Source organism: Python bivittatus, unplaced genomic scaffold (genome assembly GCF_059951505.1).
Source record: "Python bivittatus isolate LINGU-HERP-01145 unplaced genomic scaffold, Pbiv_v1 ctg000020_np1212, whole genome shotgun sequence".
Classification (NCBI taxonomy): Eukaryota; Metazoa; Chordata; class Lepidosauria; order Squamata; family Pythonidae; genus Python; species Python bivittatus.
In genome coordinates, this window is record NW_028277030.1 from 115,519,773 (window position 1) to 115,547,215 (window position 27,443).

The 27,443-nt window shown below is 38.5% G+C and overlaps 1 long non-coding RNA gene across 1 annotated transcript; it reads right to left on the reverse strand.

Moving 5' to 3' along the window:
- Positions 1 to 27,409, reverse strand: LOC148217158 (uncharacterized). The gene is made up of 3 exons (XR_015797354.1): positions 27,161 to 27,409; positions 2,940 to 3,027; positions 1 to 2,430 (listed from the first exon to the last, which is right to left on the reverse strand). It is a non-coding gene; the product is annotated as an uncharacterized LOC148217158 (long non-coding RNA).
- Positions 27,410 to 27,443: the final 34 nt, after the last annotated feature.

The following is a 27,443-nucleotide window of genomic DNA, read 5'->3' on the forward strand; positions in this document are numbered from 1 at the left end:
ACTTGCACAATTGGTGGCTGACTAAATACTTTTTTGCCCCACTGTATGTATGGGAAATGTCCTGGTGTATGTGTTTGTACTGTATGTTTTTAAACTTAATATTATATTGAAATCTTGTAAGTTATCTGACTGGAGCAGCATAAAAGCTTAATTAATTGATCTGAATTTAGTAAAATAATCCATACTGTGAATTGTAATGTTTGACAAATTACAAATTCTATGTGTAGTTTTTTCTGAATATTAAATCTGATTCTGGGTTTCTTATGCACTTATTAGCTATCGCTCCCACTGTAGAAACAGGCAGCAAATGAGACATACTCCTTTTCCATGTGCCTACATATATGCCATGTATATATCTGATAGCTCTGTAGGGAAATCATTCACAATGCAACCAAATTGTTTTCAAACTATCTGCAGCTGCTTCTAGTTCTTGAACAGGCCTATTTATATGAATCTCTCATTTTAATGTAAAGCAAATCATCTGTAAAAAGTTAGCTGCACTGGTAGATACCTCATATTTGATCAAACCTCAGCCAATCAGTGTGACTTTTCCCCCCTGTTGGATCTCTGAATGTTCTGGAAGTGATGCAAAGAAACTAGAATTGCCACAAAAGCCAAGCCAAGCCAAGCCAGCAGAAGTCTTGAAATTATTTGTTTCTCTTTTTGATTAGGCAATTGAATGCTGGTAGAATTTCCTTTGTTACCACAGTCATTCCAGTGGCAATTCAAATTCTCCAACTGAAATGAACTTAAAAGAGGATAAACTGTCTTTATAATCATTTAATGAGCAATAGACTACTAAATAGAGGCATGTGATTTTCCCTCTCCTGACTCATATACTTACATATTCTTTCTCATTTTATTTCAGCCAAAAAGTCAAGCTGAATTCGTTTAAATAAAAGGTAAGTTGATATGGAAAATTACAGGCAATATGATTTTGTATGGAAAAAAATATAGCACAGCCAATTGAAAGAGCACCAAAGTCATTCTATTCACATGGCTTGTCCTGTTTCTTTCAAAATGCACTTCTTTTTATGCCTCAGGTCACTTCCATAAGATCAATCATTCCATGTACAGAATATTCAAAATCAAGATTTTGCACACATAAGGGGAAGTTTGAAGCTAGCAGAAGGAAAGGAATTACAAAGATGAAGGAATATGTTTAACAAAATCTGTATTATGGACAAATATTATGGACACTTTTCATACAATTTTTGATCCACCATATAGGCAGCCACTTAAACAGCAGTTAAGCATGATTTTGGTACACCACCATGCTTACTTCTTGTGAACTGCCTTTATTATGTAAGTTAAAAAGTATGCGAGCTTTCTTCAGACTAGTCACATAAATCATTCAACTTTTGACTGAAATAATGATCTGTAAGCAATGCACAACAATGGTGTTGTTCTAGGTCATGCATGTTAAGAAGGATGCAGATGATTTGAAGCAGAGATGGGCAATGGGTGAAGTTTGTAAGACACAGGCCATACCAAAGGTCACAGTTCATTACAAAGCAGAAACCAGGCCAGGGAGCAAAAAAAGTGAGACGGGCAGAAAATGGCCAGAAGAACAGTCCAGCAAGCAGCTTCCCTTAATGAAGGCTTTGGCTAAAGGCCTACCAAAGGCCTGGCCGGGACTCAAGAAATGGATAATGCATAAAATAAGCTCCAATTGACTCCTTGCTGCAAGAATCCATTGACCTTTTAGTTCCCTACTTCATTCAATACTATAGTGCTTGATATCATAGTTTTCCGGTATATCTGCAGCAAGCTATTTTGGATTTGATTTTGAGATACTGCCAATATCATGAATGCCTTTCTCCAAGCTGGCACCTAACCTTGATCATTGGTGCTGATGATACTATACACTAAAACATCTGGAAGGCACAAGGATACAAAAAGCTGACATGGTCAAGGCTAAACAATTATTTGCAGCATATCTTTAGTAAGGAAAGATTTCTAGCTGTAGTGGAAATCTATGAGTGTTTATATTTCACAAAGCAGACAGGACAAAGGAGATAAAAAGTATTGATCTTGTCATGCTCAATAGATTGAATATCCTCTGAACTTTCAGAGCACAGCTGACCACCGCAGTAGATAACAGAAGGCATCCTTTTGTTGTCTTTAGAATTTAGGTAAGATATTACTTTTTTTTTTTAACTGACTGCCAGATATTTACTGTTTTCCACAGCAAAACAGGTTGAGGTATTTGGGTATTTATTTCATTTCCAACATCTTTGCTTTTATTTTGAAAAATCACCATTTACATTTAATTTTAGAATACAGCTGTTTGACAAAAATCTATTCACAATTTCCAGAGGGATTGTTTTGTTAATTTTTCACACCAGGAACAAGCAAGGGTCCCGGGGTTCTTCCATATGCTCAGCTCTAGATTAGCACTATCAGTCAAAAGTTGATAGTAGATGTTACCTGTAATGGCAAAAAATATGAAGCAATACTTGAAGGGAAAGAGAAAGTTACAAATGGGAACTAATGAGTCTGGGTTACTCACACCACCCCTCACATCTGTATTTTAAGCTGGGCAGCTAATCAAGAAAAGTCTTGTCTGAAGTTAAAGCTTAAAAATCAATATGGATATAAGCTTTTGTGAACAATAGTATACTTGGTCAAAAGAATAAAATGTAATCCTTAGTTGGCAGATAAATAAACATATGGAATCCTGAGAGAAAAATGTAAACTGTAGAGTCGAATGACATGAAATGCAAAAAGTCTACATCGTGTGGTAAGTCAAATATATTGAAATCTATGGAAAATAAGCCTTGCCATGACCATTTAAAATAGTAATTTATGGTTGCACAAGCCTCCTTAAGCTGTTTACTGCAAAGACAGCAGCAGGGCTATATACCCAACTCCTTGGCCTTCACACTTTTAGTCTGAGGTTCCAAAGGGAGATAATAAGTATATTAGATTAAACATACCTCTCAATGCATGCAGGTAGAAGTGGAAGGCCCAAGGCCAGGGCTTTTGAGATAGGGCTGATACACAGACCTGCCACTCCCCTTTCACCTGTTTTTGAAGTGGGGATAGAGGAAGAATTTGGTTTGTCCAAGTCTTTATTCAAATATACCTTATTCAAACATACCACAAATATCTTTTCAGAATATATATGCAAAGTAGAATGCAATTTCATAGCAAAATCAGCTCCCTTCTAAATTGTACAAGAGAACTCATAGTTCAAAAAGATATATATAAAAATGTCTCTATTAAGGACATTGGCATTAATATATATCTTAAACCACAAACTGGATTCGATTTAGGAAAACATTGGAAAAATGTGTACATGGACAAAAGTGAGATAAAATGTGTGCTCTGTGTATGTGTATACAAATAAATATACAAAATTTTGGACAGACTCCATTAAAACAAATTTACATTTGAGAAAAGAGGAGCATAGCAAAGCTGAAACTGATTCATCCTTTCCTCCTCTGAACATTAGTAAACGTATCTTGGATATTATAAACTGAATCTCTATTCAGCCTTGGTAAGTTGAATTTCAGTAAGTAGCCTCAGAAACTCCTCTGTTCAAAATGATGTGTTTCAGATCAGAAACAGATTATTTAGGGTGTTGTTAGATTAGTATTTAAGATGTCACATAGGCTTTTTTTCAAACATTCATGATCACAAGATTACTTTGATTGTGGGTGCTTCTATTGATCTCTGCAGCAACTGAGGTTGCTTTTCAGAATTAGAAACTAAAAATATTAACATTATTTAACCACATCTAAGAAGCAATATTTAGGACACTATATATGTACTTATAAAGGGCATTTATGTGTTCATTTTATGGAAAAAAATCCATAAAATCCATTTTTATGGAAAAAAATGAACAACCTTGTATTAATGGAATGTAAATATGCTAGAGTCAAGCCTGGTAGTTTAAAAGCTCCAGATTAGTAGTTGATGCTATTAAACAGGAACTGTTAAGATAGGAATGGGAGAACATAATGGAAATGAAAACATATATTTCGTGTTTTTTTTAAATTAATTTTTATTAGAGAAGTTTTTTACAAGATAAAAACAATACAAATTTAAAGAAAAAAGAAAGTAAAGTGATAAGTGAATAGAAATGAAAGAAAAAGACAAAGAAAAAAAGATATAAAGAAGTGGCTTCCAGTCTTTACAGCAGTTATAAATGCATTTATCTTTCTAAGACTACCTCATCGTTCCCTTCTTTCCATATTTTACCCTATCAAATCATTAAACCCATAAATCGCAAGTTCATTTTTTTCTGTTTTCCGCAAAAGTCCATAAAGGGTTTCCAGTCAGCAATAAACATAGATATTTCTTTTCTCTAATTAAACTAGTCAATTTTGTCATCTCTGCAAATTCTGTTATCTTCACCAACCATTCTTTCATTGTGGATATTTCAGAGTCTTTCCATCTTTGTGTGTATAATAATCTCGCTGCAGTTACCATGTACAAAAACAATTGCCCATACATCTTTTTCAGTTATCTGTCCATTAGTCACAGCAAGAAAAGTTTTGGTTTCAGTTGAAGATTAATCTTTAAAATTCTATCACTGTGTGTATTTGAACCCAGAAAACATGCATTTTGCATTAAATAATCTTTCACCCACACTTAACTTGATTTCAGGAGCTATACAGTATTAGAGAAAAGGCCACAGTAAAACTGCATATTAAATAACCTTTCATAACACATTATGTCAGGAGAATAGCTTGTAAAAAGTGTGTACATTAGAATAAAACAGCCACAAATGATTAGTCTGGAGAAATGTGTTCATAATGTATGCATTGTTCCTGCTGGTTTTAAAAATAAAATGGAAAAGGAAAACAAACTGAACTTTAGTAAAAATTGGAAAGAGAATTAAGATGTGGCAGTATTTTTTTAAACTTCCCAGTGGCTGTAATTTCCATTTAGCATTTATTTCACAGCTGTCTGTCATGCTCTACACTCAAAACTAAGCTTGCCTCTGTGTGGAGAAGATAAAAGGAAGCAGTGCCATCTTTTCTTCACTCTCCTGCCTGCTGAACAGATTTGGCTCAGCTACTTCAGAAGCTCTTAAGTGGGGACAGCTATAATTTTCTTAGACACACAAAGAGACAGGGAGCTCTTCCTGCTTTATATAGCAGGCTCCAGTGGATGCCACTTAGGAGATGGTGCCAGTATTTCTGTATTTTCCTATTGGATAGGCAGTCATCAATTGGAAGGAAGAAAAATAATCTTATTTAGCAGGAGCAGCAAGATACTTTGATCTGTTGTTAGCAAATTCAGAGGCTGGAATATAAACCCATGCAAGGTTGCCTCAAGGACACAGCACAATTCTCAGATAAGGTGTAGCTGATTTGTTTCCTGAGGGCTTTAGGGGAAGAATGCATTCTGTAGGGAGGGAACCAGCCACAGAAAAGCTTTCTGTACTCTTGTTTCTCTGCTGGGAAGTCTCAAGGTATCTGGTCTTTCTACCAAAGCCACCTCTGAAACCAGGAGCCATCCAGAATCTAGTTAGCTTAATCATAGCATAAAGTCAAGCCTGGCATTTGGAGCCAGCATGATGAAGCATGGAGATGTGGAGAGGACTCTTGGCTGATGCTGGTTTCTTCCTTTTCCAGATGTGTTCCTATTTCTATCATGTATATGTTCCATTGATTTCTGTCCCACTCTTCCAAGAAATATTACTGATCCATGATGGAGAAGTGGTCCAGGGTTTGTGTAGTATGTCAAAAGTTACTCCCAAAGTGGACAGGAGCAAGATCTGTGGGGTTTTTTTTTCTTGGGGGGGGGGGGGTGCCAATTAAACTTCCCATTAAAAAAAAACTAATTATTTTGCCCCATACACTTTATGGGTTCTGACTGCCACAAAAGTGATGCTGGTGGGATGCATCTGGCCCCAGGCTGTATCTTTTGTAGTCCTGGATTAGAAAATGAAAGTACATCCAATTACAAGGTACAAATCATTCAAAATATCCCAATTATATTCAGAAGCAACTATAACACAAGAGGTGGAGATATCTCTGTATCTTCTTGGAGGAAAGGAAGATGACAGTAGAAAAGCTATAACTTCAGCAACCACAGGGTTGTTGTGGGGAAAATAGGAGGAGGAAGGTTAGGTATGTTTGCCGCCTTGAGTTATTTATAAAAATAATAAAGGCAGGATTAAAAAAAAATCTAAAAAACCAACCAACAAACCTCACCCAGCATTTGTCTTTCCAGGAGGGATAGCTTGAACTGCAGTACTTTCAGCAGTAGTTTCTGGTCTCTCCGATGTGTTGTCATTGCAAGTCAGAAATAGATTGATTTTGCCATCTTTGGCCTTAAGTCCCAACTTCAAAGTTTGAATCCTGACAATTATGACTCAGGCTTATGGAGAAGATACTGGCTTTCTTTTTAAGGGATAAAAGCCATGCAATCAGATGGAAAGACTTGGGAATCTGGCTAAATTACTGACTGATCTTGACAGAAGACAGTATTCACGTTGGTTAATATGAGTTTACTCTCTTCTTTTTCACTTATTGTGAAATTCCATCTACTGGGAATTCATACTGTTTTAAGGACTGGTGACAAGCTGATTTCCATGGTTGTAAATATCAAAGCCTTGATTAACAATGGGATGTGCCTTTCAAATATAAGATGTTGAAAGGAACATTTCTCACCCTACAGCCAAAAAATTAAAAGCCAAACTTGTCTCTCAGCTTGGCTCCACCCCTCTTTTTTTTTAAAAAATAATCATTTGCTGTAAAAACATGCAACTGATGTTTTGTAGAATTGAGAAAGAGATGAAAGATACCAGAACACAATTCCCTGGAGGCTGGTTGTTCTAATGTAAACAATTTTTAAAGCACCCAAAGGTTCTTCCTTCTTCCTGCCCCAATAATTCTGCTTCACAGGAATATAATTGCCATATATGTTTTGAGTCTGAGGTTTTATTCTAGGTTTTTATAAGCAACTTGTGAACAAAAATACTTATGAGCACTGCTGCAGCAGGTTAATTCTAGATTCTGGGCTTCAGAATCTTAAAGAGATTCTCCTTCTGTTACTTCATCTACTTCAAAGTATTGTATTGTATTGTATACTGCCCCTCCTGCATCTCTGGCTCTCCTGCACTTTGGGTCCAAAATCCTGCCCCCTGATAGCACCAAAACTTCTGGGTGATGATGTTTTGAAGTAAATGTATTTATTTATTCCATTTGTATGCTGCCAAATTAATCACAGACTCACAGCAGTTTACAGGAACAGCCAACAATAGAACATTCATAATATACAGTTAAAGTTTAAAACATCCATGTTAAGAATGTAAATTTAAAAAGTAAATGGATCAAGCAACAGTCTGTGTCACAATGATAATACTTCTCCTAACAGTAACGACAAAATAGAATACAATAAAGATGGCAATGACAAACCACCCACCAAACACTGTCTGGAAAAGCTCTGTCTCCAGATGCTTCTGAGAAAAGAGATGTAGCAAGGTTTCATTCTAAGGGAAAACTATTCCACAGGGCCAGGAGAACAAGTGACAAATAGTGCCTCCTGGCCTCCATTCCCCTTATTTCACAGAAGTAGGTTATAACTAGGAGCTTCTCCAGGCAGAACATACTGATTCAGGCAAGAGAAAGCAGTCCTGCAGGTACCTGGGTGCCAAGCTCCCTAGGTCAAAACCAACACTTTGAACTGCACTCAGAAACCTACTGGCAACCAATAGAGGGCCCAAAGCATTGCATTGAAGATAATGGTTCTAATGGACTGGCTATCTCTTTGATGGCAATTTTTTTTTTTACAAAATAGCTGTATTTGGTTTTGTGGTTAAGAAGTTAGGCTAGTTCTGGGGAAACCAAGGTTCACTTCCTCATTTAATCACAAAGCTTACTAAAAGACATAGGTCCAGTCAATTTTATTTCTTCAACCTACACAGAGTTGTTGGGAAGATGAAAATGAGAGGAGATGCCCATATACACTTGTGGATATCCTGGTAGGATACAAATATGAAAATAAAAAATGTTTTACATAGGGCACTTATGTGGCACTACTTTACAAGGTCATATGCTCATGCCCCCCTCCCCCAATTTTTAGATGTGGCCCACAGCGCTTTCTAGAAGTTGTTGCCAAATTTTAAAAGAAAACAGGAAATATTAAGAATGTGCATCATCTTTGGGTGAAGCCTGGACTGCAAGGCGAACAGAACATATTTTTATTTATTTCAAGTCTGGAGCAAACAGTACTGAACTGGGTTCATCCAGATGTTGGGCCTCCGTGAAACTCCATCCTTGTCTGTTTCTCCATAGCTTTTGTGGCATGAAGGAGCACAAAGTGTCTTTTGTTGCTTATATAAAATTCCACGATTGAAAAGGGAGGAATTATTTGATCTGGTGATCTACAAGTTTGCTTTCAAATAAAACTGATCGCTGTGACTAGGACAGTTTTGGTCATTTCCTAGCATTTTGACTCAGTTATAGAGATCCTGGGGGAAAGGTTTGGATGAGATCCCTAGTTCCATTATTTGTTTTTCTCTTTCATCCAGTCATTCATCCTGAACATTGGTGTGTTGAAATTGTGAGATGCATTAACCAGCTGACATGGTCTAGAGCAAATGATTATGTTACAGACAGATGGGTTATTCCCTTATATTTCCCCTTTAATACTCAACAATTATTCCTCAGTGTTCAGCATTATTCATCTCAATGTAACTGTCTGAAATTTGACATAGGACCTATTGCTGAAAATGTCATCATAGTTTGTTCCCAAACAATAACATTATGGACACTTAAACATTATTTTAAAGAACAATAGCTTGACTATACTGGACTGGTTTCCATGAAATCTAACACACTTAATCCCTTCATAAGATTCTGGCTTGACTGCAAATTGCTGTTGAAAAAAACTAAAATGTATACCATTTATCTTTTTCAGTGCCAAACTATAAAGAATGGAACTCTCTTTTTCCACATCTCATGCTGATTCTGGTCATCCAAGTGATCTGCATCAGATTGGGTCAATTCTGGAGCTCCAATCTGGGTCTCTGTATTGGATGGGGCAGGAGGCTCTGTACACCCTTAGAAATGATTAAATATATGGGGAGTAACTTTATTGTATTTAAATCAAATCAAATTTGTGTCCTAGTTCCATTCATTTTTTAGTTGTTGGATCTCAACACACCAAAACCAAGTATAGCCCTCAGCCCAAAATAAACAGTGCAGTAATGATAAAACATATTTCATAGGGCTGTGTAAAATGTACCGTTCAGGGGATGATCCAGCATCTACAGGAAAATAAATCATCTGGAACTGAACTGGAAAGGGGTTTGTAGTGTTTCACATATGGTCCAGAGGATAATGAAATATTCTATTCTTGGAATGATACAATTTTCAGAACGCTAATATTTCAAATACTTCAAACTATTTTTTCAGCAATCCTTAAAATAAATCTGTATGATGGTCCATTTTTATTACAGGAAGCCCTCAGCTTACATCCATTTGTTCAGTGATTGTTCAGTGACGGCAGCGCTGAAAAAATGGACATACAACCAGTCCTCGAAGTTCCGGCCATTGCAGCACCCTGGCAGTTACGTGACTGTCATTTGCAATCTTCCCTGCTGGCTTCCCACAAACAAAGTCATGGGGAAGTCAGCAGGGAAGGTCACAAGTCACTGTGGTAAGTTGCTCCCACCCGCAACACCCTCACTGTCCAGGCACAGCCTCCACTATGCTTCCCAAGCTCTCCCTTGGCCTTCCCCAACTCACATGCAGCTTGTGCCAAGCCTCCCAAGCCTTTCCTCAGCCTCCTCAATGGCACCCCCCTACAGCACCCCCAACTCCCTATTTGGAACTCCCAATGCTTCCCATGCATCTAGGGTTACAATGGCAAGCAGGACTGCCAGGATTGCCATCACTAAGCTATGTTGCCACGTGACATTGCACTTTATGACTGCATCACTTAGCAACAGCAATCCTGGTCCCAATTGCCATTGTAACCTGAGGACTACCTGTATTCTCCTCAGATGCAGATGCAGCTAACGGTATCACCTCAGCACCAAACTAGAGATGAGAAGGTGTCCCTCCATGTAGTACACGGCTTATGATAAGTATACTGCAGCACTGTGGGATTTTAAAAATATAATTTTTAAGTTTAAAGTATTTAATATAGATTAGGAAGTATTTTTTTTATCATTCTGGGGAAGTTTATTATTGAACTGAAATATATTAGCATTTTCCCACCTTTATATTAATAGAAACACCATTTTGTTCAGGCCTAATGGCCGCTGAAGGAAAAGAAAATGAACTGTTTAAATATGGCCTCTACATTGTACAGGAGGCAGCAACTAAAACCATCCCAAAGAAAAAGAAATGCAAGAAAGCAAAATGGCTGTCTGATGAGGCTTTACAAATAGCTGTGGAAAGAAGGAATGCGAAAAGCAAGGGTGAAAGGGAAAGATATAAGCAACTGAATGTAGATTTCCAGAGAATAGCAAGGAGAGATAAGAAGGCCTTCTTAAATGAACAATGCAAAGAAATTGAGGAAAACAATAGAATGGGGAAGACTAGAGATCTCTACAAGAAAACTGGAGATATGAAAGGAACGTTTAGTGCAAAGATGGGCATGATAAAGGACAAAAAAGGCAGGGATCTAACAGAAGCAGAAGAGATTAAGAAGAGGTAGCAAGAATACACAGAAGAACTATACAAGAAAGATCTTAATGTCCCTGATGTCCACGCTGGTGTGATCACTGACCTTGAGCCAGACATCCTAGAGAGTGAAGTCAAGTGGGCCTTAGGAAGCATTGCTAACAACAAAGCTAGTGGAGATGACAGTATTCCAGCTGAGTTATTTAAAATACTAAAAGATGATGCTGTTAAAGTGCTGCACTCAATATGCCAGCAAGTTTGGAAAACGCAACAGTGGCCACGGGATTGGAAAAGGTCAGTTTATGTTCCAATTCCAAAGAAGGGCAACGCCAAAGAATGCTCAAACTATCGCACAATTGCACTCATTTCACATGCTAGCAAGGTTATGCTCAAAATCCTACAAGCTAGGCTTCAGCAATACATGAACCGAGAACTACCGGATGTACAAGCTGGGTTTCGAAGAGGCAGAGGAACTAGAGATCAAATCGCCAACATTCGCTGGATCATGGAGAAAGCACGAGAGTTCCAGAAAAATATCTACTTCTGCTTCATTGACTATGCAAAAGCTTTCGATTGTGTGGATCACAACAAACTGTGGCAAATTCTTAAAGAGATGGGAGTACCAGACCACCTTACCTGTCTCCTGAGAAATCTGTATGCGGGCCAAGAAGCAACAGTTAGAACCGGTCATGGAACAACCGATTGGTTCCAAATAGGGAAAGGTGTACGACAAGGCTGTATACTGTCACCCTGCTTATTTAACCTATATGCAGAGTACATCATGAGAAATGCCAGGCTGGAAGAATCACAAGCCGGAATTAAGATTGCAGGGAGAATCATCAACAACCTCAGATATGCGGACGATACCACCCTAATGGCAGAAAGTGAAGAAGAACTAAAGAGCCTCTTGATGAGGGTGAAAGAGGAGAGTGCAAAAGCTGGCTTGAAACTCAACATTAAAAAAAGTAAGATCATGGCATCTGGACCCATCAATTCCTGGCCAATAGAAGGGGTAGAAATGGAAGCAGTAACAGACTTCATTTATTTGGGCTCCAAGATCACCGCAGACGGAGACTGCAGCCATGAAATTAAAAGACGCTTGCTCCTTGGGAGGAAAGCTATGGCAAGCCTAGATAGCATATTAAAAAGCAGAGACGTCACCTTGCCGACAAAGATCCGCATAGTCAAAGCTATGGTTTTTCCAGTAGTAATGTATGGCTGTGAGAGCTGGACCATAAAAAAGGCCGAGCGCCGAAGAATTGATGCCTTTGAACTGTGGTGCTGGAGAAGACTCTTGAGAGTCCCCTGGACTGCTAGGAGGTCAAACCAGTCAATCTTAAAGGAAATCAACCCTGATTGCTCATTGGAAGGATCGATAATGAAGCTCAAGTTCAGATATTTTGGTCACCTAATGCGAAGAGAGATCTCTTTGGAGAAGACCCTGATGATGGGAAAGATTGAAGGCAAAAGGAGAAGAGGACGGCAGAGGATGAGATGGTTAGATAGCATCACTGAAGCAATGAGCATGAAACTGAGCAAACTCAGGGAGGCAGTGAAGGACAGGAAGGCCTGGCGCAATATGGTTCATGGGGTCACGAAGAGTCGGACACGACTTAACGACTAAACAACAACAAATCCATGTGAGGTTCCCTATTGAATTTACAGAAGCCATGCTTCTGCCTAGGGGTTTAATGGATACACCTTATTGGATTCAGTGCACAAACTACAGTACTGTACATCATTAATAATAACACATGGAGCTTGTTCCTGACAGAAAAAGCAACTTTATATCAAATCAGATTATCTGTTCCCTAGTCCTGGAATTGTCTACTTTATTCTAACTGGCAGCAAAGTCCTCAGGAAGTGGCCTTCCTCAGCCTGTTTAATCTTATTTTTTTTCAGTGGATATCAGATTGATCTCTGAAGCACTTACATGCAGAATATGTGCTGCATCATGGAGCTACTGTCTGCATAATATGTGCCTGGCTGGGGAATTCTGGGAGTTGAAGTCCACACCTCTGAAAGCCGCCAAGGTTGAGAAACAATGCTGTAGCATTTCTCTTAATGGCAGTTGCTGGAAACAAAGATGGGAAGCTACTATCGCACTCCTGACCTGCATATGGGTTTCAGAGGCTTCTGGATGTAATAACATAGTGATGGATTAGATTTTTTTTGTTCTGATCTGGCAGGACTCCTGTTCCTGCAATTTTAATTTCTTTTTGTGTTACTCTTTTCAAGTTATAATGAAGCAATATCTGGTTAAAAGTTTAACTGAAAGTTTACTTAATAGATTGAAGCATTCTTATATAATAAGTAAACAGTAAAAAGAGTATCTTACATAGAGCAATGAGGAAAGAAATGTAATCGTGCTCTTTCACTGTTGCCAGCACACAACACAGACCATTTCAAACAATAGACAGCAGATTAGAGTGGGGGAGGGTAAAGGGTTACAGACTGAGGATATTGTAACCCTGATCAAACAAAAGACACTGGTCAGAAACAGCTTTTTCTGCTCTACTGAAATTGCTAGAAAAAAGATCCAAAGACTTTGCAAGAATTACAACATATAGGGCAGGCCAAAGTAATACAGTAACAGCTGAGAATGCTCAAGATTAAGGCTTGCATATTCAATCAATAATAACAATAACCCAATATACTATGTCCCACTCCTATACAATACAGTACTCCTAATATTGTTGTATATTATGATATATATTCCTAGTGACAATAAACTGAGAATCAGTTTCAGAGTTCCTCAATTTTATTTGCATATACAGGCAAGTAAACAATTTAGGAGAATTAAAGATGACTTCTTATTCTGCTTTACTAATAAAATATTAAGTGCAGCATCAGCTATCTGAAAGGCTTATTGTTTTAACATAATATCTAAATAAGAACATAGGATAAAGTACTGGAGCTATTGTCTTAAATTTGAATAGAATACACCGCAACAGACTGAGTATTCACAAAGAACACACCCTTGAATAGAGGCATTATGGGATTCTGATCCATGAGTTGAAATTTGTTGAAGTTTAGGATGAAAAGTGCAGATAATTACCTTAAAATAAGAATCAAATACAGAATTGAGCAGGTATTTACTGTATTTATTTAACTTGAACTGTTCAATCATGTAGGACCCAGACCTTCTCACTTCATGGAGGTAATGTAGAACTAGCAGCTTTTCCCAGGATAACTGTATCATCGAGGTTGATTGTTATTGGCTTTATAGGTCAAAACTAAAACTCTGAATTGTACCCACATGTCTATCAGAACCCAATTTTGGGCCTGAAGCACAGGTATAAAGTATTCTCAGTTCAAGGAACCAGTTAACAAATGGCAACTGCATTTTGTACCAACTGCAGGTTTGGGGGCAATCTTCAAGGCAACTCCATGCAGAGCACACTGCAGTGGTCCAGATGTGTGTTGGTGATAGCGTGAGTTATTGTGGCAAGAACCTCCTACTCCAAATATGGCTGTAACTGATGTATCAGCCAAAGTTGGGCAAAGGCCTCCCTGGCCACGGCCTCCACTTGCTCAACTAGCAGTAAATTTTAAGTCTAGGAGAACCCCAAATCACAGATCTGCTTCTTCAGGATAGTACTTCTCCACTGAGACAACACTGGGGTTGACAGAAAACCCTGATGCAACTCCATGTTGCTTGGGTTCAGTTTCAGTCTGTTTGGTCTCCTCCAGACCCTGACAGCCTCCAGACATAGTGGTATAGGACATACAACAGTGGAACCAATTATATAAAGAGGTGGTATTCAATGGATGTGTCCAAGTGGAGGCTAGATAGCCATCTGTCAGGAATACTTCAATGTGAATTCCTGCATCGAGCAGAGGGTTGGACTTACTATTCTAAATCCATCTCTATGGGAATCTATACAATTTTAAATGTAATGCATAAATAATTGCGAAAGCTGACCAAAACAGTAATTAAGATTTTATTTTTATTCCACTTTTAGCCAAAATGATTTGAAGAGTGGAACAGTAACGACAATCCCTGTTCTTCCCCCTGGGTTCTGGTGGATAGAAAAAACTGTGGAGTCCTTGGGGTTCTTTGAGCTTGGTTGTTTTCTTGCAAACATTTCGTTACCCACCTGGGTAACATCTTCAGTGCTAGAATGGAATGGGGTTTGCTGTCTGTTTATATACAGTGGCATGCCTGCCAGTGTTGATGGGGGTGTGGGTTTTGTTTTTTCCTGTTAGTTCCTTGATTAGGGTATTGTTTACTGCTTGATTGTATGTCTGCTCTAAGATGCTGACAGTTTCCCAGTTAACACATGGAGAGACCTAACCATAGTTTCAACTGGGAAACTGTCAGCATCTTAGACCAAGCTAAATCCAAAAATGCGAGGGAATTCCTGGAAGCTTGGTATTTTGACAAGGCAGCCATCAACAGGCACATAGAGATAAACAACATCTACACACTATTCAAGAGACAATAAAAAGGAAGCAAAAGACCAGAACATCTCCTCACCAGCAATCATCACCCAGATAAGCAGAGGTTAACACCAAGATTATCACCAGACATACACTCAAGTAGTAAACAATACCGTAATCGAAGAACTACCAGAGGAAAAAACAAAACCAAACCCCCACCCCCACCAACACTGTCACTGTTATATGCCGCTGCATATAAACAGAGAGCAAACCCCATTCCATTCTAGCACTGAAGATGTTACCTAGCCAGGTAACGAAACGTTTGCAAGAAAACAATCAAGCTCAGAGAACCTGAAGGACTCCACAATTCAACCCTGAGCTACACATATTCTCTTCTATTGGATGGAAAAAAGGAATACAAGGTGTAACATATTCTGAATTTTAGACATGGGAGAGGACATTTAGAATATCTCATTTACTGGAAGGGCAACATTGAATTGGAGAGATCATTGCATTTGCAGGCAATCAGAGAAGGATGTCCATGCACAACTTGTCTACCAGTTCCATCTGAAATTCCCATACAAGCCCCATTCTCATGAGCTGGCACCAGTATTGACAATGACTCACAAGATGGAGACTCTGTTTCATGCCATCTTGAAACCTCCAGTGGTAGTTGCCATACAACAGGAGGGAAGGGGATATTTTCTAGCTCTTCTCTGCCAGGTTTGTTTGTTGACCTTGGCAAGCTGCCAGTTGCATCTGCAGGCAAGGGGGTGGGGAGTGATTCTATGTCCATTGCTCTTCATACATTCCCTGGTCTGTCTTCATGCACATGAGGGAGGAGCAATTTTGAGAGTTGTGGTGTGAAGGAACCTAGACCAGGTCTTGGGAATGGGGAAGTAGTAAGGGGGAGACTTTCAGAAAAGATTTCTCACACCTGAGAAAGAGGAAATCATGAGAAAGAACCTCAAAATAACTCTGTCTTGGTTTTCTTTGTTATAAGAAGGGGCAGAGAGAAACTCTGATAGACTTTTTTTAAAATAATAATTTTATTAAAGTTTACAAATGCAAAGATACAAGACTGATACAAACTAAAAATATATATAAAAAGACAAAAGAAAAGGTGTAGAAAAAAAAAATAAAAAGGCAAAGAAAATAATAAAAAAGGTATATAAAGAAATGACTCCCTCTTCCCTCCAGACAAGCATAAACAACTTCAGTAACTTAACACCTTCTCTAATATTTCAATAAAAAAACCTTTTCTTCTCATAACTTATCTCTTATCAATAAACAAATTGTCATTCAGTCCTAATCAGCAAAAGTCCATTAAGAGCTACCAGAAATAACACACACACACAAATTTTAATTAAATTCATTTTATATTCCAACTTATCACTTTCTCCAAAAAAAATAAGGCAAAAGAAATCTCTCCCCATATCTTTCTTATCTGTTATCCCTAAACAAATCTTTAAAGCCTCCTCATTCAGTCCTGGTTAAAAAAAAAAAGTTCCATTAAGAGCTACCAGAAACCACAACATGTATATTTTAACCCTGGTCAAATAAATTCACTTTATATTCCTTCTGTTTACTTTTAAAAAGCTTGATTTTTAATCCCTTCAAATATTGTCCCACAAGTTGATTTCTTATCATTTTCTCTTTGTCTCCTCTCAGAAACTCCTTCACTAGTTTAACATGTCTCTTTTGTAAGTCCAAGATAAAAAATTTATAAGTCACTCTTCTGATTTATTATTTATATATCCCCTTTAATTATTAAGATATCAGCTGGTTTCATTTGTAAATCCAGTATGGCATCTTTTTCTATATCACTCTTGTAGTCTGGCATTTTTAAATCCATTTTCAGATCCACATTCAGATCAGCCTCAGTCTCTATTTTGTCCAGTAAAATCTGTTCCTCTTCTGTAGCCTCAATTAAATCCATTTTTATAGTGGCAGACAGTCTTAAGAGTAACTTCTGGGTACATTGTTTCCAAGTATCCTTGATTTCTTCCATAATCAAATAATATTGCTCCATTGTATTAATAGGTCTCTTCTCCTTCAATTGTAATCTTTAGTTCTCTCTGGTTCCCTCTAGACAATCTTCAAAGCCCTCTCTTATCATATGTTTATCTTCCAATCAACAAACCTTTCCCATGGGAGGATTTCTTACAGTTAATTTCAAAATCTTCATATATATTTTTATAAAATTTTAAACAGCCCAAAGGCAGCATTCTTTCAAATCAATTTGGCCCCTTAACTTTCCAAAATCAACATTCTAGTCTTCCTTTTGCTGTTTTTCAAAAAAAATTTTTTTTTCTTTTTAATCCTTAAACTGTCAGGCCTAGCCCAAGGAACTCCAAGAGACCATGCAAATTCAGTCCAGCTATGTTTATTAGCTACAACCTCTAGCAAGAATCTTCCCAGACTAAAACCCCAGTTCCCAAAGTCCTCCAGCCACAACAGTGTGAATTCCTCAGGGAGGTGTTAGTCTCATCCTTTTGTTCCTCTCATGTGGTTCTGGAGAGCTAAGAAAATGCTTATCTCCCTGAGCTTGGCCTTCATAATTCCATTCCATCACATAAACTTACATGAAACTTCTTTCATTAAGGACAGAAGGAAACTCTCCTGGTGTAGTGAAAGTTGCCTTTCTGAAGGTTCTTAACATCCAAAAAGTCAATAACAAGCAATTTCCTAAGGTGACTGAAAGAGGAAGTGGGTGAACCCAGTGTCCTTTCGAAGGTGTCAAACCACAGCTTAGACAAAATGATCCCCCCCCCAGCTCCCAGAGCTCTAAAATCCACTGGAGACGGCTACTTTATGATCTCTTTGCGGGGAGCCTCTGTATGGAGCAAACTTGTGGGTGATCCTAGTCCTCTCCTTGATCTGGAGAGAAGTTCCAAGTAGCCGATCCATTCACCAGCTCCTCTTTCCACCGTGGCCATCAGCTCCACTCTCCACAGAGCTGTCTTCAATCTGCCATAGCTTCCCCAGAAGTGGCTTTCAAGAACCTGTTATTCTATCCTACAAGAAATAGTATTCCTGGAATCCCTGCTCTGCCTGTTTTTTGCCCTTACCTACCTCACAGGGCTGACAGTTTGCCAGCTTCAAAGGATTTAACACACAGCCTTCGGTCACTGAGACAGTATTTCAGTGGCATCACTTAAAAAGCCATGGTTGAGATGCTGAAGGATGATCTCATTCAGTGGCTTCATTAAACAGGAACGAGGGAATCAAGCCTTAAGGTACCCCATGAAACCTGGGCTGATGGCTGGACTTATCCCCCCATCAACTCCAACTGGAACTGATCATGGAGGATGAAGGAGAACCACCGGATTGTGTCTTCCACTCCCAATCCTTTGAGCCAGTCCACCAAGAGATCAAGAAAGGCCAGGATCCATGCACTACCCACATCCTAATCTCACAATAATGCGATGAAGGCCATTTCAATACTGTGTCCAGGCCTTCAACTCAACTGAGAGGGGTCCAGATAATCCACTTCTTCCACAGTTCTCTGAAGCTGAAAGCTGGCCACCTTGTTAACAATCTTCCCCTGAAAGGGAAGGTTGTAGACTGCTGGTAAATTATCCAATATGTGGGCTCCAATGATGGCTTCTTGATGAGTGGGAAGACTATCACCTTCTTAAGTGAAGATGGAGGGCACTGCAGGACAGTGCAAACTATGCCAGTATATTTTTCTGCCAGTTACATGGAAACATGCACAGTAACACAGTTACTGTGTTGAAAGAAGTGTTGCATGGAAGAGCCTTTACTTACAAAATACTTTTAAATGGTGGTTGGGAAGCAACTACTTTTTCTCTGGACAATGGATGAAGCCTAGCTATGATGTATTTTCTAGGAGGAAAGGCTTCACCCATGCCTCCCAGTGTCTATTGGTCCCTTGATCAATGTAGTAATCAAGATGAATTGCTTTCTCGTTAAAATACTTTTAAGTAGTTGAAGTAAAAAAAAAAAAGAGCTAAAATTAGAAAGTGCGAAGCAGCGTGAAGCAAACTTTTCTACATGAGGACTTACTGTGGGCTCAAAACTGTACACTAAATTTTGGATCATTACCCCAAGCCATATTGTCCCTTAGGTATATCTCCTGCTTGTTTCCTCCTTTGCTCAGCTGCTTGGGAGCTTTCCAGTGCCCTTTAGGTCTTCAAATAGATGTTCCCCTGCTAAAAACAGATGAGGTCAGCCACCCATGCACCTAAGCCAGCCTACATTCTCAAAAGTAACTGAGTTTCTTGATTGTTAATACCAAGCTAAGAAGCAAGCACTCCCCATACTTTTCCTTGGTTATTACCTTGGCTGCAAGTAGCCTGACATGCTTTCATTACAAGGGAACAGGGTTAGCTGGTAAGGTAAATGCTTCAGGTAAGGTGCAAAAATTGTCTTGTCCAGTCCTGCTATGAAAGAAATATCTCTGTGAATGTATCCATTTATTGCTAGAGAGAATGTTTGAAATGCTCAAATGTATAATTTGTAAACTTTTTGCTTGGGAAATTTATATGAACTCCTTCTGGGATTATGGCTATAAATTACCCTTAAATGTACATTTACTCTTGATAAAGCAGGGAAGTGGTTGAAATATTTACATGGAATAGCCACAGTCCTTTGACATGAAGTTGCAGTTATGATAAATGAAGGAAGAAAAATGAGTATGCTTCCCATGAGGTACTGACAATATTTAAAGAGATTGTAAAACCTAGGTGAGAAGTTTAAGAATACATTATGCATATTATGATGGCTAAACATTTTCCATGCTTTCAAAGCTAATTTGGTTATCATGCTGACTTAGAAAAGACATTTCCTCCCTTATCTCCAGGAAACATATTGGTGGGAATTTTAGAATGCCATCTTGGAGAAGACCAGATTGCAGAGTTCTACAACATAATAATTCCCTGTATCAACGGTGTTCACAAAGCAGTATCCTCATTTAAAAGACAAGCTGAAATGAAATGAGATGTACCGTATTTTTCCGATAATAAGACGCCCCCATGTACAAGACGACCCCCACTTTTCCAACCCAAAAAATCAATATTTTAAAGATAGTGCAGAACACATTTTTATTTAGTAATTAGTTAACATTTACCTGATACACTCGGTGGGAGGAGATCCAAACCGTCTCTCTGCAGCTCTATTTCCAGGCTCTTTTGCATAACTGATTACATTCAAGCACGAGGGAAACTGCAGATAGCTTGTCTCTGCAATCAGCCTTCCTCTAATTGGTTTGTTCAGCATCAGCTGATGTCAGTTACATCAGGCTCGTGATTGGAGGAAGTCTGTTTGGGAGACAAGCTATTTCACTCGTGATTGGAGGCTAGCAATAGGAGGAAGCCTGTCTGCAGAGACAAAGCATGGGCAGTTTTGCAACCGCGCGATTCTCAGCTGACTTCCTTGAATAAGACGCCCTTCAGTTTTTAGGGTAAGGATTTTAGAAAAAAGTATCTTCTTATAGTCGGAAAAATATGGTACCTTCTTTGGGAGAGCATGGTTCATTCAGGAAATTGATATACAGTATAGCTTCAGTCCCAAAGGCTTGGAAATTGGTTCATATTTTAATGGTGGCCATTTTCTCTAGGTTCCATTAGTTATATAGCCAGGCAACAACATTCATACAAGAGGGTTATATGGCAGATGCAGGGTTATCCCAAAGTTTGCAGTAACAACAGCAGCACCTAAATGGAGAAATCTCAAACAGCTTTATGAAGATGGAGCCTGTCTAGTGGTCACAGAATGCTGATTGACTGTTGAGAACTTCAAAATCCTCCCAAAAATATGGGGAAAAGGACAGGAGACTGTAGACAGAAAAAAGGATAGAGGAAAAGGAACACAACTGTAATGACAGCCTTCTTTTTCACTTGCTTTGCACTCCCTTTCTCTGAGTAGCCTGCTGTGTGAGTAGGAAGATATTGAAAGTCCCCAATGGAAACCCTCTTTCCCTGACACAAATATTTTATTTTGAGCCCTACTAGGATATACTAAGAACAATTTAAATTTTCCTACTGCTACTATGCAAAGGAGGCACATACTCTATGGTTTGCAAAAGTACAGAAATAGGGAAAAAAGAATCCTTTAATAAGGATCCTCTTTTCAATAATGGCCCACTAAGATACTCAGCAGACATAGAAAGGCAATTTCATTATGGGGGGGGGGAGTGGAACAATAGAAGCTGGAGGGAGAATGTCAAAGTTTGCAATGTCTGGAATCCTGGACAGAGCAATCATTTTGTTGCAGGATTCTTTTGCAATATTTAGGGGGAAATTGCCAATGTAGGTTTTATTGCTATTTCAAAGTCTATATTACCCAGATTGCTAATTTTACTCTCTTTTCTCCTTGTTGCATATGTGTAGCCTGAGCAAGCCCCTTAGCATATTTTGATTTAATGTTGTCTTTTGTTTGTTTGTATGTACCTTTCCTAATTATCCTCATATTGTCAATTTAGTTTGGATACTTGAATACCAATTCCCTTGTGCTGGTTAATGACCGCAATAAAATTATTTCACATTTCATGTTTTATTCCTGCTCAAGAGGAAAAGATTCCAGTAAAATACCAGATGGGAGCTGTATAGCATTTGCATTTAATTGCAGAAGCAAAGAACTCTAGGAATGGCTGTTTGAGGCAGATGGACCTTCTGAGCCCACATGATAAGAGAAACATAACCAGCAGACCAACCAGAAACTGGCACCAAGGAGGCTTATGCATTGCTCTTTCTTTGAAAAGGACAATGAGCTCTTATTTTATGCTTTTTCCTACTTCCCATCCTTCCTTTTCTGAAAGGCAATGAGGAGCTCTCTCTTGCTCTAGATATTATATTTTTGTTTATTTTGAGTTTTTATATTTTATCAGTAGAGTCACTATTGCAAGATGGGTGGCCATATAAACTGAATAAATAACCTCCACTGAATGGGTTTTGGGCTAAATGGCCAATGGGCCTCACACATTTCCTCAAGGCTGCATTGCTTCAGAAATTAAATGATGCAGAAATTCAGTGGGGGTAGTAGTCACTTACGGCAGTCTGTACTCATCATGTCACAGAGCTACAGTATATTGATACTTCCATGAAGAAAATGGTCTCATTCAGTTAACTCTGCCAAAATCTTTTGCTGACACAGATGGCTTCTTTACTTAATTTCCTGAGTTGCCCAGAGTCAGGATTTCTGCAGTACTTGCTATCTGAAAACACATTTTACTAGTACAGCAATGTGTTCCATTAATTTCATCAGCCTGCTGCTTTTATAACTCCGCTATTGGAAGAAAGAAATATAAATTTCTTAAGTGTTTTTTTAAATCACAGCTTCCACTGGCAAAGAGTATTTGTTAATAGGAGAAATATCACGGAGGCTGACCAGAACTAAGAGTTCTGCATTATTTGTCATATGTCATGTTGTTCATATTGTCATATGAACAATATGCAGTTTATTTCCTTGCAAAACTCCTAGATACCTGCTACATTAACTAGAAACATTGGAGAATGTTCTTGTGAGGTAGCAGTCTGATGCTGGCAGACTTACCATGGTTTTACTAGGAAAAAAGCTAACCATCACAAAACAGCTGCATCACTATTACATACTGACAGCACTGAAGATGTTACCTAGCTGGGTAATGAAACATTTGCAAGAAAAGAACCAAGCTCAGAGAACGCCAAGGACTCCACTATTACATTCTGTCTAATATCTTCCCTGGGCAAGTTTGAGTTCAGTTCTGTTTCATTTAATTTCCCAGGATACTTGTTAACACAGTGTAGGCTATGTAGATTCGCACTCAGTAAGACTCCTGAAGATCTTTTAAACTGATCTTCATACATTTTTTGAGACAGTAGAATACTTTCAGGACTATACCACTTTAAAAATCAGGTAGAGGATTGCTTTTCTGAATGTTCCCTCATATAACTTTTTTTAAAACCCACTTTGGTAAAGATTATTGTTGCTCCCCAAACCAGCAACCACCCTTTTTGGAGCTTTCTCTTATTACTGACAGTAAAAACAGTCTAACAAGATAAATCCCTGAAAAAAAGCAAGGTAGACAAAGACACACCACAAGAATTTTCCACTGATCTCTCTCACACTGGCATCTGTGGGAAAGCTTCCAGGAGCAGTGGTACTGTAGCTGCTACTATTAAAATAGTTTGTTTTTGTATCATTTATGATTGTTGATAATGCTTTTAAGTTACTTTGGTAGGATTTGTATATATTTGATCTTCCTCTCTTATACGCTTATATAAATTTTTGCTTTCGAAGTATTACAGGAATGTATCACTTGTATCAGTAACATCCGGTATGCTACTGTTGATGGGCACTTTTCTCTCTGTGTTGAAATATGCATACACTAGGATGTGTGTGTTTGTGTATTAATATATCTACAATCATCTGTCTACCTGGTGCTTTATAAAGAATACTTGATGCCTCTGAACTGAAGGAGTGAACAGTATAAAACAGACACAATGAACTTATAGAGCTACTGGCACAGTCACAATCTGATATGCAATCTGATATGCAGGCAGTAAGGAGATAATTCAAATGTTTCCTGGAAATGGTGAATTTAAAAAAAAGACTTCTTGCATGTCAGTGGCTTCTAGGAAATGTTCCATGACATTTTATGGATTCTTGAAAATGGTTTCTTGAAAATGCTTTCCAGAATTTGTTCTGTGGTAATTGTACAGTAGAGATTTTATGAGGGCCAGCAATGTACATACGGTATGTTCCTTCACAGAGGAATTTTTAGAAGCAGTTCCAAACGCAGCAAGAGATAATAAGCAGAATTATTTCAGAGAGCAGAAGCCCTTTTAAATGCTGAGAGTAGAGGAGTGAGATGAGGAATGAAGGTCACAAGAAGTGATGTAGTCTAATTATTTTTTTTTTTTTCCTAAAAGGAAGATGGCAACATTAGGACTATTCCTCTATAGCAGCTTTCCCAACTGGGTACCCTTCAGGTGAGTTGGTCTACTGCACCCAGAATTTCCAGCCAGAAACACCCAAAAGCACGAAGCGCATTTTGACTGTGCAGAAAAAAAATTGATTAATAGCTATGAACATTCATCTGTAAATGTGTCTACTTTATAACTACACTGCTGTCCATCATAAAATCCCAACTGTATAATTATACTGCAACACATAACAAATTCTGGAAATCATGTTCAAGAAACAATTTTCAAGAATCCATAAAATGTCATGGAGTATTTCCTAGAATGTACTGACATGCAAGGAATTTCTATACTACAGTGATCTCAGTAACATTTCTAATTATAACCAAGATAGAGTTGTTAAAAAGAAATTTAGTATTCTACTTTGAATGATATCTAGATTAACAAGTGTGTTATTTGTATGTAATTGAAATAATCACATATTTTATCTATTTCTCTATTTTTTAGATTGTAAGTTCCTGGATCTAAAATTTAAGACAAAGACTCTGGGGCAGATCAGGTAATCTGGAATAGATCCTATTTTACTCAGGAGAACCATGGTAATCAAAACTTTTCTAATGCAAAATCTGTCATTAAACTGTGATTTTAATCTGTTTTTACTTTTGCTCTAATTTCTGACAATCAGCTCTTCTGCATTTAGAAGGAACACTATAATTTCTTACAAACACCCTTCCTTTCCTACAACCTACCAATGCATCTGATATTTGGAATAGATATTGCTCACCAGAAAGGGTCTGTCCATTTTAAATTTCATTACAAAATTATAGGCATCTTTCTTTTTTAAAAAATCAAATATTAAAGTTATGCAAATTTGAAACCTCTGTTCCAAATTCTATGAATTCTGGCACACTTTGTCCCCTTATTATTTTCTACCTTACAGTTTTCCTAGAAATTCCCATTCCATTCTGGTGAAAACTAAAAATGGTATGGACACTTTCAAAATAAGAATTTAAAGGAAGAATAGTTCAAATATGTTTCATCATGTTTTATTAATATTATTAATATTAATTTATTACTAGAACTAATTTCCCTGAAAATTTCAAAAAATTATGGTTAAAAGCAAAAGTTACAGCTTTTCAGTTTTTTGTATATTAGACTAAGGGAAGTGAATTTCTGTTTTTCTGAATTGGACTGAACAACTGTTGATTAGATTATTTACAGAGGTTCAGATCTGGCCCTTGAAGCAGATTTAGTAATTTTGCATATTTCAACGAGAAACCTGTTCTCAAGCTCCTTGCAAAGTACCCTAACACTCTGCAAAGAGGCAAACATTGGCACCATTTAAATCTGGGATTGGATGAAAATTGGAGGCCCCATAGTCTCCCTAACCTAAATGACTGAAAAGCAGTAACATGGTTTTCTGCCTTTTTGAGGCAGAAGACACACAATCATTGAAATGTAACCCTAAAATACCTGTCAATACAAAACACACAGTCCAAAGCCACCCATAAGGGAAAACAGAAAATTTTCGCTCAATCTAACTATAGTCATTGCCCCCTTCAAAAACATTCACTGCAGGCTTTTGGCTACTAAACAGATCCCCATCTCATTTAAATATATACAGTATATCAGTATGGGCTACCAAATAACATATTAGCAGACTCATTTTTGCAGTTGGCTGTACAACTAGTGTAATCCTGTATTTTAAATTAGATGTTTGCACCTGCTTTTATTATTGTTTTAATGCTGTAGTTTTGAATGTACTGCCTCTTCTCTGAGAGTTCAAAGTGAGATCTCCTTTAATTTTATCTCAACGATGACTTTGCAAAGTAGATTGAGCTGAGAAAACAGTAACTGACCCTGTCATTAATGAGTTTCCATGTTTTAGTGAGGATTTGAACCTTACAAAACTCTCCCAACGAAAGTTTCACTGGTCCCCACATTGTTACCTTTCAGAAAACAATTGTTCATCCAACCATTTGTAGGACCATAATTATTCCAGGACCAGACTATATGTTAGATTATCTGTTCTCTTGCCTTTTTTTTTTTTTAACCTTAACAGCTGGGTTTTTCTGAGAGTAAGAATGGTACAAAAATTACAATCTGGATTTCCCAGATTCAGATTGAATACCTCAACCAGTATGCTACACTGGTTCTTATCAAATTTAGGCTAGCACTTGCACTTAAATCATGGCACAGGCACTGTCAACTGCAACTTCCCCCTTGTCCCCCTGAAGTTGCATTTATCTTGGCTCCAATCTGTGAGACAATCATTCTCAGTTGTACTGGTATTATGGTACATTGTATTGTATTAAGGTGCTTTCCCCTTTAATCCAGTATGTTCAGCAGCAGCAGCAGCAGCAGCAGCAGCAGCAGCAGCAGCAGCAGCCTTATGATATGTAAAATCTGTAATACTTTGCTGCCCAGGACATTAGAAAAGCAGCAGTGGATGTGTTCAGAGAGACACCGGTGCTTCTGTCAGATGCTGGGTGGAGATACTTTAATCATTGTCTTGCTTTTGTGCTATTGCAAAGAAAACTCAATCTAAAGGAAGCTTCATGTAACTTTTGAATATACTTGAGCAGATATGAAGGCAGCTGCTGTGCCATCACTTGAGCAGATCTGTGCTACGGAGCTGGATTGTACAAGTCGTATTGTTATATGTACTTCCTCAATTGTTTTTGCTGGCTTTGCACACGGATATAGAAGTGTGACAGTGAAATGACAGGCCTAAGAACTGCTCTCTGGAACTCTAGAAGTTACACACTTTGTTAAGCCTGTGTTGGATAAAATGGGGGTATGGGAGGGGGATACATAAAGACCCTTGACAGAATCCAAGTGTTGGCCCCCCCAGCTCCTGCTGCAGTCACGATTGGCAAATGTTGACTAGTGACATGCTTAAGAAGCAAGGCTACAAAACTGGAAGATTCAACCCCTTCTTTTGCCTAACATGGGCTGAAGACAAATAATCTAGGCCACTACACAAGTAGGTCAGTATATAAATGTCTGTATATATATAAATAAGAAACAAACACAATTTGGCAGTGACTTGCAACAGACTAAGCAGAATTAAGATTTGGCAGTTCGGACAGCAAGGTTTATGCTGGTATAGTTTTCTGCCGAATCAAGATATCGGTGAATGGTAAACTCCAATCCCAAATCCATTCTAGCTGGCAATTCCCCATTAAATTAAATGGGGCTCCTCTCGAATAAGTCTTTCTCTAATTGCAGGTGACAACTCTCCGCTAAGAATCAGAAGTCAGTCCTGAGTTTACTGGGATGTTGTTATTCCCGAGAAAAGCCACTGAACTAACACCTTACCCCGAGACACGATACGGTCAAAAAACCGCCCAGGCTCCAGGGCAGCCTTACTTGGAGTCAAGCCTCCCTGTTACTCGGCGACTTCCGACTCCACATGCGCCGGGCCGCAGGCGTACCAAACTGAGGGTGCCGCCACAGCCGCCAGCCACCCCGCTGCAGGCTCGCCTCGCCCCCAGACCCTTCTGGCCCTCCGCAACTGCCGCTGGAGGGGAAGCCCCGGCTGCCAGGGGAGGGCGGAGTCGGAAGCGCGAAAGCAACGCGGGCGCCGCAGGGCGGGCCCGAG